Below are 18,525 nucleotides of genomic sequence, written 5' to 3' on the forward strand. Positions count from 1 at the left end.
TCTGACCAGGAAAACCAGGACTTCTGCCCGGTCGCCAGACCCGAGGAACCAGGAGATCTCTGATCGCGTCAGACCCGGTTAAAGGGGTATTTCTGATCCCGCAAGGCTAGAGGAACCAACACATCTAGGATGCCACCAGATTAGAGGTGCCAGGACACCCCTGATCGCGCCGGGCACCAGGGCCTCTAATCTGTCGCATCTCTGTTCTTGAAGGAGTTTCCGAGCTGGGCCAGCTGTGCTACTTCATCGTGCAGTGCGCCTGACTTTGGAGCCATCTGTGACTGCCTGGTTCTGCAGTGCCAGCTCTGAAGACCCCGCCTCCTCCTGCCAACCTAGTCGTTGTTCCCTTGCTGCCACCTTTGGCAGAGATCGGGATTAAGGTAAGCCCTGGGCGTTGGCACCAGAGCGTTGGTCGTGCCTCTCCTCTCTGCCCTCATAGCGTGAGAACAGAGTGTGAGAGGGGCATTGAGGTTGGAGGCAAAAAATGGAACCCTCAGTCCCAGTTCTAGGGGAGCGTGTGTGCGCGCGCGTGCTGATTGCGCTTCTTTTTAATGATTGGAGTTCTGTGGGTGAGAGTGGTGGGAGGTGTGTGTGTGTGCGCCAAGGGTCCGAAGCAGGTGCAATGGGGCCCTTACTGCTAGATCATGAGGCATTTAAATACAGTCACAATTGAGTGCAGAATGTCGCTGGCTCCTCTGGGCCCGGTGCTACTACACCTGCTGCACTTTTGAGAACCACATTTGTGTGTGTGAGGTTTAGCAGTTTGCGCGTTCATAGGTGTGTGTGTGTGCACCGTTTTCAAGGGCCCCCGGTGTGATGCTTTAGTACTGGGTTTTAAAAGCAGCCCTTTACGCGCGGTGCCATTAATGCACATCTGGTGGTGAAGAGAAACTGCAAGTGCCGGATTAAGTTCAGAGGGCTCAAAGCCCCCACTGGCTGAAGGTGTCACGTGGCGCGGGCCTTTTGGCAGCTACGTGCGCGTTTGTGGGCGTGGGAGCTGCGAGAGCGCGTGAGAGTGAATAGGTGCAGGGAGATGTGTCCTCTATATTACAGTGTAAACGTCGGGAGCTGCGAGCATGTGTGTGTATGTGTGTGTACAGTATGTAGGCGCATTTTTGGGGTAGGAAGCGTCTGGGAATATAAGGAGGTAGAAGCTGTGTCTGAGAGGAACTTGCATATGTGCTGTAAAAGAGGGGATGGGAGGGGGTGGCTCTGAACTTGAATGAGTAGCTCACCCTGGCCATTGTTTTCTTTGCGTACTCATATTTACACGCCTTTTTTCCCCATTATTATAACTCACTATTCCCAAAATTCATAGACGGGAAACGTCGAAGTTGTCAGTGAAATCACAACATTTCACTAAATGTCACAGGATTTAGCACAACCTTGTTAGATTTTGCGAACTGTTCTTGTCAGAGTCTATTTCGTCTGTAACTGTAACACAATGCCTTTCTCGACTTCAGAAGTCACGCTGGGAACAAGTGCTTGATAGGTTGGATGAAAACGTGTCTCTAGTAAGACATTTTACGCTCGAACTTGTCTTGCTTAGCTGGATACACTCACACTTTTGTGCTGGTGAAATATCACAATATTCACAAACGCTGCAAGATTTCGCCTGCCTAAAACTGTTTTGACAGAGCCGCTAAGACAGTGTGAGTAGCGGCTGGAAGCACCATTCATCTATCAATCCACTCAGATAAGAGCCTTTCGTGTAACTGGGTTGCACCTGTTGTGCTCTTGTGTCTAAGGAGCTGACAGCAATGCGTCTGTGTCCCGGTTTGAGGGTGTTCGGTTTAAGGGAAATGGAAATGGAAGTGTGTGTGAGAAGCTTGGAGCATTACGCGTGTGTGTTTAAGAGAGTGGGCGCGGCCGAGTGTGGCGGGAGGACGTACGTCTAACCACGAGGCTCGCTTTGACCTTGAATCTCAGCGTGTGAAGCCTGCTCCCAGTTCACCGTGTTGCCGTAGTCGTGCTGTGAGCTCATCTGTGTTGGGCAGGGCCGGTCCTAGGACTTGTGGGGCCCTGGGCGAAAGGGAAGATGTGAGGCCCCTCTAATTTGCTTGTGACGTCACAAGAAGTGACATCATAGAAAACTGACATCACAAGACTATTGATCTTTGTCATTGCTGAAGAGACATACTGTTGATATCAGTAACATGAACTAAAAGATAAATATCCAAATGGAATATGTCTAGTTTTAAACTGTATTAGGTGGATTACATTAGTCACATTGGATGGTTGACGGAGATCTCACAAAGATGGCTATTCTAACTCCTAGTTAAATATGCAAGATAGCGAGATGAAGTTGAATTCAGATACAAATAACTTTTTTATTTTTTTTGAGTGCAGCGTTATAGAGTGGAGTGCCGTAGATTGGAGTAGGGTGGACTCGGGTTGAGTGGGTTGGCTGGACTGAGGTTGTGAGTCGATTGGAGTAGATTGGGGTGGATTGGGATAGAGCGAGTTGGAGTGAGTGGAGTGAGTTGGACTGGGTAGGTGGGGTGGATTGGTGTGGTATGGATTGAAATGGAGTAGAGTGTGTTAGATTGGTTTGTGGTGGGGTGGATTAGAGTGTGGTGGGCTGGAGGGATTGGACTGAGTGGGGTGGTTTGAACTGGGGCGGGTGGATTGGATTGGGGTAGAGTTGGGTGGATTGGAGTAAAGTGAGATGGATTGAACTGGAGTGGGGTGAAATGAATGTGGTAGATTAGACTGGAGTGGGGTGTATTAAAATGGGGAGGTAGGACTGGATTGGGGTGGGGTGGATTGGAGTGAAGAAGAGTGAACATGAGTGGGGTGGACTGGAGGGGTGTGGGGTGGACTAGAGTGGGGTAGAATGTAGTGAGATGGAGTGGAATGGGTTGTGGTGAATTGGGGTGGGGTGGGTGGATTTGAGTGGAGTAGATTGAATTGCAGTGGGGTGGATTGGATTGAGTGGGGTGGCTTGGATTGAGGTGAATTGGATTGGGGCGAGGTGGATTGGATTGAATTGGGGTTGGTTGGGTTAGAATGTGGTGGGTCAGATTGGAGTGGGGTACATTGGATTTGGGTGGATTGGATTGAATTTGGGTGGATTGGATTGAAGTTGGGTGGATTGGATTGGAGTGGGTTGGGTTGGATTGGATAAGGGTGAGGTGGATTGGATTGGAGTGGGATGGAACTGGGTGGGGCGGATTGTTTTGGATTGGAGTGGAGCAGACAGGAGTTGGGCAGACAGGAGTGGGGCAGACAGGAGTTGGGCAGACAGGAGTGGGGCAGACAGGAGTGGGGCAGACAGGAGTGGGGCAGACAGGAGTGGGGCAAATTGGAGTGGGTCAGATTGTTTTGGATTGGTGCTGATTGGAGTGGGGCAGATTGTTTTGGATTGGAGTGGCGCTGATTGGATTGGAGCACATGGTTTTGGATTGGATTGGAGCACATGGTTTTGGATTGGAGTGGGGCAGATTGTTTCGGGTTGGAGTGGGCCAGATTGTTTCGGGTTGGAGTGGGCCAGATTGTTTCGGATTGGAGTGGGGCAGATTGTTTTGGATTGAAGTGGGGCAGATTGGCGTGTGGAGATTGGAGTGGGGCAGCTTGTTTTGGGTTGGAGTGGGCCAGATTGTTTTGGATTGGAGTGGGGCAGATTGTTTTGGATTGGAGTGGGGCAGATTGGCGTGCGGAGATTGGAGTGGGGCAGATTGGAGTGGGGCAGATTGTTTTGGGTTGGAGTGGGCCAGATTGTTTTGGATTGGAGTGTGGCAGATTGTTTTGGATTGGAGTGGGCCAGATTTTTGTGCGGAGATTGGAGTGGGGCAGATTGGAGTGCGGAGATTGGAGTGGGCAGATTGATTTGGATTGGAGTGGGGCAGATTGATTTGGATTGGAGTGGGGCAGATTGATTTGGATTGGAGTGGGGCAGATTGTTTTGGATTGAAGTGGGGCAGATTGTTTTGGATTGAAGTGGGGCAGATTGTTTTGGATTGAAGTGGGGCAGATTGTTTTGGACTGAAGTGGGGCAGATTGCTTTGGACTGAAGTGGGGCAGATTGTTTTGGATTGAAGTGGGGCAGATTGGTGTGGGGTGGGAGGTTTGAAGTGTGGTGGAGTGGGGTGGTTTGGATTGGTCTAGGGTGGATTGGATTAAGTGGGGTGGATTGGTGTGGGGTAGATTGGCGTGCATTAGAGTGGGCTCGATTGGAGGTGTACTGAACTATTATATGTTAAAGCATTTTTCAGAAAAAACACATAACAAAGAAACATTGTCAATTTCCAATAATATTTGAGAACAGTGTACACAGGAAACAACAAAAGAAAACATTAGTGAAAAGTAAGAAAAGAAGACATGGCAAAATAAAAGAAACTTAACAATAGAAAATAAATCTTTGCAATTCCCTACAAGTTAAGAAATGGACAAGAAATTCACAGCCCCTCAGACATAAGTGAGGGGCTCAAAGTGTGTCACAAAGTCAATCTGCTTCATTTGCGATAAGAGGGGCCACGGAGTTTCCTGCTGGGGAAATTGGGTGGTAATCCATTTTTACGCACTTAGCTGCATTTACTAGATAACCCTCTAAGTTTATCACAGGTGGCCTAGACTGGGAAGCAAACATGCTAGTCTCTCTGGGAAATAGAAATTAATGATATAACAGTAGCACTGTGAGGCCAGGGACAAGGGCCCCCTTTCCTGGGCTTCCCAGCGCAAAATAATGGCTACAAAGCCCTGCAAAGGGGGCGCCACATCTGGACCTTGCAGCCTGGTCGAGAGCTGTGAGGCCCCCCTTGTCCTGGACTTCGAAGCACTAGATAATGGCCCAGTCCCAGTGAAAGGGGTCCCATGCCTAACCTTGCAGCCTGATTCAGTGCTTCGAGGCCCAGGGGATAAGGACCACCTCTCCTGTGCCTCAAAGCAGTAGTGAGACACTTTGCTGAACACTGCCCTACTGTGGCAGTCTGAGCTAGATGCTCCCCCCTCCCCTCATCAACCTCTCCTTATCTGCTGATGTCCGGCTCATTGTGGAAACAAAAGGGCCATCTATCACCTGGAGAGGAAATACACAAAGTGCAGACAAGTTCTTCACCACAGGATTTTAACAGAGGTGCTGCCCGCCCTTGTTCTGGAGAGCTGACGTAATTATTGGCTTTGTTGCTGTCACGTCCTCTACCCCTTATTTCCCCTCCCCCCACCTTTTACACCCACGAATGCCGCCCTGAACAGCGAGGTCAAGACACCTGGCTCACAAATACATTAGCAATATGATCGGGTTGGGGAGGGGGGCAGCGGGGAGTAGGTGAGCTGCCTGTGAAAGTGTGAAACGGGGCCCCCTGTCATTGTGCTTGTTATTGTGCTGAGCGCGAGGCCCTGGGCAGCTGCCCACAATGCCCATGCCTAGCGCCGGCCCTGGTGTTGGGAAGTGGCGTGTGCGCGTGCACGGCTGCACCGGCCATGTGGTGCAAAGGAAAACCCCCAGTTGAAGGAGGGCCAGAGGGGCGTGTAAGGACACAGGCATCGTCAGCTACCTCGCCTGGCACCAGCCCTAAGGGACGGTGCACAATTGTCATGTAGACATGCATGGTCTTCCCCCACTAGTTCATCTTGGAGTCTGTCAAGCTCCCTTCTTTTCCCACTCAGTACCCTAAGGGGCTGGTATGAGCAGCTTATCCAGGGCTGCTCTTAGCCCCCAGGTCCACTGCTTCATTTTGGCTGGTGAGGCCCAGCGGCACTAATTTTTTGGGGATCAGTACTTATTTTTCCGCATCAGTCATTTACTGAGAGCAAAAGAGAGAGAAATATACAAAGTGGAAAGACGGAGATGGACGGAAAAACTGTCACAAACCTGGAAAGCAGGCGTTTCAAGACTTAGCTAAAGGTGCAGAGTGTACCTGGTTATGGAACAAAGAGGCATGAGGTGGATTCAAGACTAGCGGCCTTGGTATTCGGCCCGCTGACATTTAATAGTGAGGGCCGTAGGCCTCCGAGCAGAACGTAGAGCACTGGCACTCATTCTTTGACATATTAAGCACTGCTGAGTTCACCACAGCTTGTGTGTGTCTCCAAGGCCTCTGGCTGTCATGCTGATGATGAGATGAAGACAAGTTATGTTAGTGCATGTGATGATGGATGTGGTCACAGGAAGGCTGTGTTTGTGAGACTATAAGATGTAGGGCTTTGTGTGGGTGTGTATTTTTTTGATGAGGGGATGCAGGTGAGGTGTAGGTGGTAAGTGAATATTTGTGATGAAGGTTTGTGTGCTTGTTTGTAAGTCTTCTGCATGTGCCTCTACTTGCATTTTTCTGCATTTGTCAGTGCATTTGGTGCATGCATTTTTGTGGAATGTGTGGTATTAAGAGGATGTGTGGGTTTTGGCTGTGCTTAAATTGTAAATAAGTGCATGCCCAGGCCCTTCTCGAGAGGCCACTACAACTTCCTCCACCCATTGCCCCTTCCAGCATCGACAAGGACAGTACTAACACAACTTCTAACCACCGCAATCCTACTACTAATTGTAATTGCATTTATATAGTGCTTACTACCCCTGACGAGGTATCAAAGCTCTTATTTAGCGAGTAGCATGTTAATCTGGAACGCAAAAAGGATTAGTAGTGAATTAGTATAATGAAGTATGGAAGTCATTTGGTGGATATGTTGGTCAGTTATTTGGATTGAGAAGGATAGTGGAGGGATGGAAGAGGGAAAAAGGTTTGCATTTGGATAGCATTTGTTAACCCTGGTGGGGTGTTTAAGCGCTTTTTTGTTGAGTAGCACACTATGAAATATGAAAGTAATTTAAGTGGTGGATATGTCAGTCAGTTATTTGGATTGAGAAAGATAGTGGAGGGATAGAAGAGGGAAAAGGTTTGCATTATATAGTGCTTGCTACCCCAGATGAGGCGTTGAAGCTCTTTTTCGGTGAGCAGCACGCTACTCCAGAACCCACAAAGGATTAGTGCTAAATTAGTATAGTGAAATATGAAATTAATTTGAGTGGTGGACATGTTAGTCTGTTAGATTGAAAAGAATAGTGGACGGATTGAAGAGGGAAGGATTTAGAATTTTTTTTTGTTCGTTTTGGAGCTCATAGCAGTAGGAAGAGGCTTCGGATGAGTAAAAAGGAAGGCGGAGGGGGAAGAGTCAGAGGGAAAGGTTTAGGAAGGCTTGTTTTGGGGGATCGGAAGAGTAAAAGAGGTATGAGATGATGCAAAGAGGGGTAGAGTAGGGAAGAGTCTGGAAATTGGTATTTTGGGGATCACAGTAGTGGTATGGGGTTTGGGGATGGTTGAGAGACTGGAGCGAGAGGATATATTAATAGAGGTATAGGGTGAGAAATAGGGTAGTGCATTGGAAAGAGTAGTAGAAAGAGGTTTCAGATGAGTCAGATTTGAGGTAGAGGAAACATTGAGAGCGGTATAGGGTGAGAAATAGGGTAGTGCATTGGATATGCTGAATTAGAAGAAAAGTAATAAATATATAGATACATAAGAACATGGAAGCTCTAAAGATGCATAAAGAAAGGTAGTATATGTAGATTAAAGATGCATTAAATAAACTCTGGCTCTAAGTAATTATATATCTATCTATTTCTATCTCTATCTCTATATCTCTCTATCTCTCTCTCCTCTCTCCTCTCTCTCTCTCTCTCTCTCTCTCTCTCTGTATATATATATATATATATATATATATATATATATACACAAATTCAATAGGCAACCCAAATCTATAAGAATGCTGGTGTTATTAATTTTAAATGCATAATGAATTATTAAACACTTGTTGTGCTCATTTTAAAATTAGACAATAAGCACCACCATGTGGTGGACTGTCGTTAGTGCTGGTGTTGCGAATTAAGTGTCCGTACTGGACAGCGGAAAACACTGGCTCAAATTCAGCCCTGGGTTTTGGGGTTGTAGGTGTGTCCATTTGTACTGTATGTTTCCTATTTTATGAAGCTGCAGGATTGTATGTGGGCATGGTTTGGTCTGCAGTGGTGGAAGGGCAGTCCGGTACAATTTTTCTGTCTCAGGTGTGCAGTATACGTCAATTGCAACAGCAGCAAGGTGATGGATAGAATGCCTGAACCAATGTCAGCCATTGGCAATCACGCAGGACGCATCACAATCCATCATTTTCCATGCCGCCTCAGTTTGGAACCCGCCATATGCAAATCACCCTTGAAATTGTTCCAATCGGAACAGTCCAGCCCAAATTGCCAGGGCAGGTCCTCCCTGAAACGGAAAAAAAGCAATGTGGGATTGGTTTCACCCTTATATGGGGTTTCATATTTGTGTTTCTGTTATGTGTGTTGCTGTAAGGTTGCATGTCTTTGTGTGTTGGTATTTGTAGATGGTACCTGTGCAGGTGTTTAAATTTGTGTGTAGGTGATATTAAATGAATTAAATATTTAAATCCACACAGACACGATGATTGACAGTACATGTGACAGCTAGTATTTGTGCTGAGAGTAAACTGAATATTAGAGACAAATATGAATGAAAGTTTGCAGTAGAGAAGGACTAAAATAGGCAAGTTAGTTCAAAAGAGGCGAAAGCTCTGTAAATGTTCATTGGTAATGGTATATATTACATATCACAGGGAGGATGAAACAGAGAAAGGAAAAAAATGAGAAACGAGAAAGATTAGGCAGGGCTGGCCAAAGTGGAGGAATAAATGCCCAAGGAAATATGAGAAAATATATAAGGAAATGACAAAGAATGGGACAGAATAGGCAAATAGAGAGAAGGAAGAGATACAATGGACAGTACAACTCAATAAAGGAAGTGTGGGAATGAAAGCGACGTTAGGAACAATACGAGTCACTAAAATGAAAAATACAGGCAATCGCTTGGTGTGTTTGAATTCTTTCATGCTATAGAATGTAATGTAACCACTTATTTTATAGTGGTGTACACAGTGCCAACGTTCAAATTAAATGACCTCCATGCACTTTTACCAAACACTAGAACATGTTGGTAGTTCATTTCATGCACCGAAAGCTCATGAGGTTTACGTGGATAACATTCAACAGCACATGCCACGAAAAGATCCCTTCACCGAGATGTCCGAGAACCCATCCAAGTGTAGGGCAGGGAGCACCAGAAGGAGGACAGTGACTGCACAGGGCCATACTCTGCAGCTGCTTCAGTCTATCAAAAAAGCTAATTACTTCCTGGACTGTACGGTAGAAAATAATAACTTTTTATTGAACAGTTAGTATGGCCAGCGGGACTATAGCACCAGTTTAAGGGGGCCCTTTGCTAGTTGAGGGCCTGGCACTTGTCCACTTTTCCCATGCCCTAGAACAGCCCTGCTGGCACCAATCCAATATGACAACTACTGACCCCACCTAAAAATCTAAACCTTCATTCATAGGAATTTACTTTGTGAATGTAATATCTCTTTTCGGTAAAAGAGATGAAAGGAAATATGACGTCCACAAAGTAAATAACATAAAAAATGACAATACTGCATTCAGGAGAAAACCACACGTTTCTTGCTGTAGCAAACTTTGTACATTGCTCCTGCAAATAGTTTAAGATAAAGCTGAAGAATGTTGCACACCAGGAATCAATGGGGCACATTTGACATAACTCGCAGTGTCAACCACTGAAGTGATGGCAGTTTCTGCACTGTGACCAGCAAAGTCTCTGTCCAATATTTTGACATTTGCTCTCATTGCTATTTGATGGAAAAGCGGCTGTGGGTAAACCAGCATAGGTGAAGGATGGATTGTAAGACGTCAGCGGTGCTGTCCTTGGACTGGGCAATGGCGGGTGGTGTTTGGAGGGCCTCTGTGCTGCTTCTCATTGATGATTTTTGTGGTTGCAATTCAAACCACACTGAATGAGCCATCTTTCCAGTACGTTGGTGGGCATGAGGACAAGGTGCAGTCATCAAGGTGGAGAATGTCACATACTCCCATAGTGCTCTATGTTCGGGGATATCCAGGCACTGTGCATGAACCACAGACACACTTCTAGCAGAGCAGAGCCTGCAAGTACCGAAGGCAGGCTGTGGGCATCAAAGACCGGGTGTTCTGTACTTTCATACACAGTATTTTACAGTAAGAATCTTATAATAATAATAATAATAATAATAATAATAAAGAGGTTTATAAATCGCTTGGTGACGCTATCTCGGCGTGTCCCCGCGCTGAGGAGAAAGGAAGCGCTCAGAAAGGGGGAGGCACCTCTGTTTCCACTGTGAGTTTAAAGATTATACAGGTGGGTTTTTAGGAGTTTTCTGAACTTGGCCTCAAAACCTTCCAGTCTAAGGCTCATCGGGAGTCTATTCCAGTTGCTGGCAGCCATCCATCTGAAAGAGCGACCACCCAATTTAGCTTTTTTTACGCGGGGAATTTTCAGTAGACCTGCTCCTACTGAGCGTAAGGCTCTTGTCGGATCATAAGTATGTACCAGGTCATAGAGATAGGATGGAGTTTTCTGCCATATAATCCTATGGCATAGTAGAAGCGCTTTATACATCACTCTCCTTCTGATCGGAAGCCAGTGTAGTGCCGCAAGAGCTGGTTTGGAGGCTGCTCTTTTGGGAAGTCTCAACACCAGCCTGGCGGCAGTGTTTTGGAGAACTTGCAGGCGCCCTAAGTTTTTTTCAGTGGTGCCTAAGAGCAAAACATTGCCGTAATCCATACGGGACGTAACCAGAGCTTGTGTCATGGTACGGCGGGCCTCCAGAGGGAGTAAGTCTAGTGTGTGATTGAGTGTTTTCTGTATTCCAAAACACTTTCCCACTAGACGGTTGACGTGGCCCTCATAGGATAGTTTAGGATCCACCCATATTCCCAAGTTCTTTGCCTCCTTACAGGGAGTGGGCGTGGGGCCAAGGCATGATGGCCACCAGTCCCTTGTCCAGCTTGAGTTGTTCCCTCCAATCACCATAACCTCCGTCTTGGAGCCGTTTAGTTTTAGACAGTGGGAGTTCATCCAACCTGCCAAAGCCTGCATACAGGCCTTGAAGTTAGATGCCGCCGTAGCTGGAGCCTGGGACAGGGAGATCAGCAGTTGGGTGTCGTCAGCGTAGGAGACTAACTCCACTCCAAACGATTGCACCACTTCTGCCAGGGGGGTCATATACAAATTAAATAAGCTTGGGCTCAAGGCCGAGCCCTCAGGCACTCCTTGTTCTAGTGCTATGGCCGAGGATTTAAAGGAGCCCCTTTGGACCTGGAAACTTCGGTCAGTGAGGAATGCTTTCATCCAGCTTAGCGCGGATTACGTGACACCTGCTTCATTTAGACACTAGCAAGATGGCATGCGCTACAGTGTCAAACGCAGCACTGAGATCGAGCATTACCAGTGCCATGGTGTGTCCGGAATCCGCCCCTTGCCGCAGGGTCTCAGTTGCTCTCAAAAGGGCTGTCTCTGTAGAGAAACCCGGGCGAAAGCCTGATTGAGAGGAATGCAGGAGCTGGTTATTCTCTAGGTGGGCCATAAGTTGTATATTGGCCACTTTCTCTGCCACTTTAGCCAAATACGGCAGTAAGGAAATAGGTCTTCGGTTTTCGAGAACTTCATGGCTAACATTAGATTTCTTTTTAATGGGAAGAACTACCGCTTTCTTCCAATCACCTGGGAGTGTTCCGGAGGCAAATGAGACCTGGAGCAGATACCTGATGTAAGGTTCCAGCACTTTTAAGCTTTGCCCCACACCCGAGGAGGTGCTGGGTCACGAGGGGAGCCTGATTTAATACCCTGGCAGATGTTTATAAGTGTCTCTGGAGGGGGTATCGAGAAAGCCTTTAGGCAGTTTTCCACCTTACTTGCCCCGGTCTTTTCCTCAAAATCTCGTCCACATATAGTACCTCCCGAGAAGGTGGCATAAATATCTTTGACCTTTCCTGCAAAATAAGTGGCTATTCTGTTCCATTCCTCGACTGAGTCATTTATTGGCGTATTTGTGTTTCCTACCACTGATATCTCCTTAAAAATTTGAAACAGTTCTCTCGAAGAGTTTTCTGCCTCCCCTATACGATTCTTATAGTGTGTCGCCTTTGTGCCTCGGAGTTTCATTTTGTATTTTCTCTGTGCCTCCTTGTAAATAATCTTGGTTTGAGGGCAGGAATCTATCCGCCATTTCCGTTCTAGTTTTTTACACTCTGATTTGGCTTTCTGAAGCTCAGGAGTAAACCAAGGAGCAGACTTTTTATCTCGGCTTCCTATCTTTGATAGACACATCGGGGCTACCGTGTCTAAAGCATTTAGAATGCGTCTCTCCAGATTACTATTAGCACTTTCACAGTTGGCGCCACCCGGTGGACCCCCTAACTCTAATAGTTGAATAAAAGTGTCTATAGAAAAATGCTTCCATTTCCTTTTTGGATAGCTGTTTTTATTCCCTCTGTGAGTACTTGTATGAGGATAGTGGATATTAAATGGAATTAAAAAATGATCCGACCAAGGGACAGGTATGGGCTGATTCACTTTTACTCCACTCCAGCTACTGAAAACAGGGTCTAATAAGTGACCATGTATATGGGTGGGTAAACTGTTACTTAATTCAAGTTGTAGGGCCTGTAATTGTTGCTTCAAGTCTATCGCATCTTTGGATAGTTCATCCTCCAGGTGTATATTAAAATCGCCCAATAACAGGAGTCTGCTCTTCCTAATGGCTAAGTGAGCAATAGCCTCCACTAAATTGGTTTTAAAATCCTCAATCTTCCCTGGCGGTCTGTAGATAAGGATTCCCGACACAGCGTGTTGGGGTCCAAGTTTGAGAGTAAAAAGACCAGCTACGCAATTATCTATTTGCAAGGGTGCCAGCGTGCATTCAAACGGGGCCTTTATAACAATGGCGATTCCTCCGCCCCTCCCTCCGCACCTGTCTAATCTGTTGAGTGAGTAGCCTGGCGGGATAGCTTCAATTATATCAGGGTCCGAATGTTCTCCAAGCCATGTCTCCGTTAGGAAGAGAACATCCATCCTCTCATCTAACAGGAGATCCCATATTTGATTACTATGCTTGCTTAATGATCTACAAATTAACAAGCCACAAATGACCCTTGCTTTATCAGCCTCATTAGCTGGTTCTCTTTGGTGTTTAAAGGGGCACATAGGGCAATTTCGAAGAGTTAGTGCCTCCATAGTATGCCAGCATGGTTCCGCACTCGAGGGACATAGATCTAGCAGTTCGTGTCTCCCGTATCGTATGTGGGAAGGTTTAGATAACACAGGGGTTATGGCCCCGAGCCCCGGTCGGCCGCGGACGGGCGCAGACGGGCTTGACTTTGGCGCCACTTCGGCGCGCCTTCGTCGCGCCCGCTGCACTCGTCCGCTGCGCGTCCGCTTCCCCATACACATTTATAGAGAGGGGAGTGGCAGCTAGAGCGCTGACCTGACCCCACAGATCCTGGAAGTGCTGGGCTACTCCTCACCCTCCGCAACAAACGCCCACAATGGACGCGGCGGACCGGGGTGGGTGTACCGTAGGCGAGTGAGGTGTATATTGGCTAAATGAATGAATGGGTAGGTTTATAATGCACACAGCTGCTGAAAACCGAGCATCCCGGCGCTGAATGTACTGTATGTTTTTGTGTCGTGCTTACGCGTGTATGTGGGGCTCACGACCAGTCTTGTGCATTTTATTGTTCAGTGCATTGAGGTTCCAGGGCTGGATATGTGGGAACGGTTATGTCATAGTCTATGGGAGGAGCTGGATTTTAACACCCCATAGTTATTGTACTCCGTGAAGAAATTATGATCCTTTCCATCTCTGTGTCTCCTGCGTGTCTCATTGGCAGCGAGGATTGGCTGGTAGAGGAAGCTGCAGCGTAGAGCGGTCAGAGTAATGAAGAGTGACCAAGGCCCAGATTTACTAATGCTTTGCGCCTGCACTTGAGTGACGTAAAGCGGCAGCTGGGATTTACTAATCAGAGCAAAAGGGGTTTTGGCCCACAAAGGGCCCTTCACAGAGCAACAAATCCACTTGGTACTGTTTTGCTTAAAAGGGGCGTATCAGAGTTGCATCAGTGCAGACACCAACAGGTTTTAATGCTAAGCCCGATGAACTGAGGTAGCCAGAAAGGACTTTGCCTCAAAAACTACTGCCTGGTGGAAGCAGGCTCATACAAGGGGGAATGCATTGATTTTCCCTAAAACCCATACATACAATGTGTCTCATGCATCTGCGGTTATTTAATCATTAGGATTTGTAGTGGAAGTGTATGCCTCCAGTAACAATCACATTCAAAACAGTGCACACTCTCCGTGCACCATGGTATAAGGCTTTGCATCACACATGGTAGACTTTTTGTCCTTCGGCGCAACAGATGACTCCAGTAGCAGACCAATCTTTATAGAAATGAAACTGCACTATTTCAATCAATCAATCAGGTTTCTTGTAGACTGCGACTAATCATCCGTTAAGGCTCTGTGGAGGAGTGGGGGATGTGCTGTTCAGTCAAAGAACCAGGTCTTAAGGTCCTACCTGAATTGAGGCAGTGACAGTGATTGCCTGAGATCTAGAGGCAGGGAGTTCCCGGTCTTCGCAGCGAGGTAGAAGGATCTTCCTCCAGCTGAGGTCTTGCGGATCCATAGGATGGTGGCGAGGGCCAGTTCGGCATAACGGAGATGTCTGGTGGGTGTGTAGAAGGAGATGCAGTGGTTTAGGTATGCAGGTCTGGCATTGTGGAGTGCTTTGTAGGCATGCTTGAGGAGCTTGAAGGTGATTTTTTTGTTGATTGGGAGCCAGTGGAGGTCTCTCAGGTGCCAAGGGATGTAGCTGCGGTGGGGGTTGTTCAGGATGAGTCTGGCGAAGGCGTTGTGGATTTTCTGCAGTTTCGTCAGGAGTTTTTGAGTGTGTTCGGTGCTGAGTGCGTTTTAGTAGTCAAGTCTGCTGCTGTAGAACACATGGGTGACCATTTGCCTGGGCTCGGTGGGGATTCACATGAAAATATTCCGGAGCAGGTGGAGTGTGTGGAAGCAGGAGGACGATAGGGCATTGATTTGGTTGTTCAATGAGAGCGAGGAGTCTAGGATGATGCCAAGGTTTTGTGCATGGTCCGTGGGTGTGGGGTTCCGAGTGCTGAAGGCCACCAGGAGTTGTCCCAGGTGGAGGGGGTGGAGCCCAGGATGAGGACTTTAGTCTTGTCTGAGTTGAGCTTGAGGCAGCTGTCCTTCATCCAGGTGGGGACTGACTTCATCCCATTATGGAACTCGCTCTTGGTGGCTGTAAGTTTGGGGGTGAGGGAGAGAATCAACTGGGTGTCATTGACATAGGAGACTATGTTGAATCTGGTTTCTAATGGCTGCTAGCAGGCCATGTAGATGTTGAAGAGGGTGGGGCTCAAAGAGGAGCCCTGAGGTACTCTGCAGCTAATCTCTGTGGATTCTGAGTAAAATAATGGAAGTCTGACTCTGTGTTTGGTCGTTGAGGAAGGAGCGGTCCATTCTAGGGCTTTGTCGTGGATGCTGGTGTCCTGGAGTCTTGCACACAGGGTGTGGTGGAAGACAGTGTCAATGGTGGCCAAGAGGTGCCGGAAGATGTGGGCTGCAGTTGTGCCTCAGTTGAGAAGGGTGCGGATGTCGTCTCTAGTGGTAAGGATTGCGGTCTCAGTGCGGTGGTTTCTTCTGAAGCCTGATTGGGAGAGGTCCAGGATGTGGTTCATTTCCTCTTTGCACAGTGCAGCACTGCAAATGTGGAAGCTGTGCTTTATTCCATCAAAGAATATTACATCTGGACCCAAGTGTGTAACAAAATGCAGACTGGCCGGTTGGTGTTGTTTCTCAGTGAGATGAACATTATGAACATCAAGAAGTTTAAGAGGGTGCTGAAAAACCGGACTGTAGCCTCTAAAGTGAAACTATCAGTGTAGTTTACTTCGCAAACGTGGTGTTAGGTCTGAGTTGACTTTTCTTACTTTTTGGGGTTTTGTTCTCTATTTTATCTTTTTTTAATACAATTTTGATGATGTGTTATACTGAGCATCTTGTGAGTCTTTGTGTCATGCTATAAGGTACATGGGACTCGCGCCCTGGCCTACATTGGGACTTGTGCAATGATGGGCAGATTCAAGAGTGAGTAGGTTTGGAATGGTTGGGGGAAGCCTGTGATAGGCTATGGAACCTAGATGTCCCTCTGTTTTTTGCCCAATAAGAACTTACCATTTCTGAAAGAAAAATAATCAAGGTTCATAATAACCCAATGGGATTAGATGGTGAGGGTATGTGGAATGCTCAGAAGTTAACACCTTCCAATCCTCTGGCGATGGAGTGGGCAGAGAGTGTACGTGAGAAGGTGAAGGATGAAAGGTGAAGGGTGACTTCAACATTCAGGAGAAGAAAACACGCCAGTGTCCTCAAAGTTTATTATTAGCGGAAAATAAGATCTCACCTTTTGGGAGATCAAAAATTAAGCTGAATGTCAGGAGGTGATGCTGTGTACCTTTAGGGAGTCGACGCTGTGTACTTATACAAATATGTGTATGTTGGTCTGCCTTGACTGGGAAAAGGGGATGTTTTGCACTGATGTTTAGTACTTATGGAATGTACTTATATGTTAGGGTGAGATCTAGGATATAAATGTAGTTGGTTGAATGTTGTACTACAAGGTAGGAAGAGTGTTCTGGAGAAATCAATAGCTCACGGGCAATGCATTGACTTCTTAAGGATTTTATTACTCCCACAGTGACGCTCATCTTGGTGAGGGATGCACAACATAATCCCATAAACATTGCTCTCTTGCCATAAGTGATTCCTCTAGGATGTACAAAGTCAGATATTCATGTGACGTACACCCGCACACCTGGTATCAGGTACACAGAGCTCTAATTGGGAAAGCATATGGGCATTTTCAGGCCTATCATTAAGTGGAACCATATTCACATGTTGATAAAGAGGGAAAGTAGTCGAGCCACCATAAAACTATATTTATCCTATATGTTCACAATACTTTTGTTCTAAAAATAGATGGGCTAATTACTTTTTGTTTTGATGGTGAAAAAAATATTTTGAGTTTTAATTTGAGTTTACACACGTCACTGCTTCTTTTAAGTACAGGTAATCTGACCGCTAGCGCTACCAAGTGAATTAAATGTCGTGTGACATTTTTCAGCCAGTCCTGCCTTTTTTTTTATCACCATCACTTTGCATTCTAGGATTTGGAGTTTCATGAATTCCAATAGAAAGTGTGGATGGTCAAAAAATACAGAGACTTCCTGAATGTGTCACACATGACAACGGGCCACCCATATGGCAACTAGGAACGACATAAATGTGACCATTGTAGATTGGGCGAATTTGGGGAGCAGCACAAACAACTGGCACTGAATATGTGTGGAAAAGGCCTCTTTTCTTGGAACAGGTGCACATCACAAATATAAACCCTTGGCCTAATGCCTTACAAAACTAAAACCTCACTATACATCATGTGGGGAGAGGTGTGGCGCAGGGGCCAGAGTGTCTGATTCCGGAGCGCTAGGATTACAGTTCGATCTCTGGTGGTAGCTCAACTCTACATCATATGACTCTGGGCAATAGCACGCTTAATCTCGCTGAAAGGCCCCAGTGCCTTGAGACCCTTGGGGGTGATTAGTTCTCACTTTACAAATACCGGAGTTACTTATGTTTCCTATATTACACTTCTCCCGACCTCTAAAAGTCTACTGCCCCAAAACGTAAACCTTCAATTCTCTACCTCCTCCTAGGCTGATCTTCAGAATTTGGGGCCTTTAAACTCCCCTACGTTTTTACAGCAACTATTAACCTGGTACTAATTTAACTTCCTAATGAACCTTAAACTTCCTGGCTCTTCCAGCAATGAGGTTGTCTACCCATTCCCTTTCAGCCTGGATTGCCAATGTCAACAACTGCGCCCTTGGCCTGGTCGCCCCCACACCCCCCGCCTGCTCCTCCTTACCTGCTGCTGCTGCCTGAGCCTCGCACTGCACGTCGCCCCAGCCGCCGCAGGGCCGCCGCAGAGCCGCCCCAGCGCCGCCCCAGCCACCGCAGGGCCGCCGCCGAGCCCCCAGGCTTTTCCCGCCGGTTCCCACGAGACCCCGCCCGCCGATTGGTTCCCGCGCTCCCCGCCTCCCCGCAGACCCTCCCTCCCGGCTCCCCTCTTATGACGCCCCCAGAGCGACCGCGCAGCGGACGCGCGCAGCGGGAGCACCGATTGAGCGCCGAAGGTGCGCCAAAGGTAAGCCCGTCTACGCCCGTCCGCGCCTGGACCGCGCCCAGTGCCAGGACCCCTGGCCCCCGCAGACCCCAGCCCACCCGCCGGACGTACGACGCCGCCACCCTCAACGCACTCAACACCGGCCGAACCCCGGGTTGCTACCGAGCCACCCCGAGACGCACCCACGGACCCTTCACCTGCCAGCCCTGCAAGTTCACCTGCATCCGGACCTGCACTGCACCAGCGCCCACCAAGCCGAACACCAGCAGCAACCACCTCAAGTGCATCCTGCTCAACACCCGCTCCATCCACAGACACGCCGTCCAACTCTGGAACCTCCTCGACACCACAGCTCCTGACGTCGCCTTCCTCACGGAAACCTGGATGAACAAATCATCAGCGCCCGACATCGCCATCGCCATCCCA

Source organism: Lissotriton helveticus, chromosome 5_1, assembly GCF_964261635.1.
Source record: "Lissotriton helveticus chromosome 5_1, aLisHel1.1, whole genome shotgun sequence".
Taxonomy (NCBI): Eukaryota; Metazoa; Chordata; class Amphibia; order Caudata; family Salamandridae; genus Lissotriton; species Lissotriton helveticus.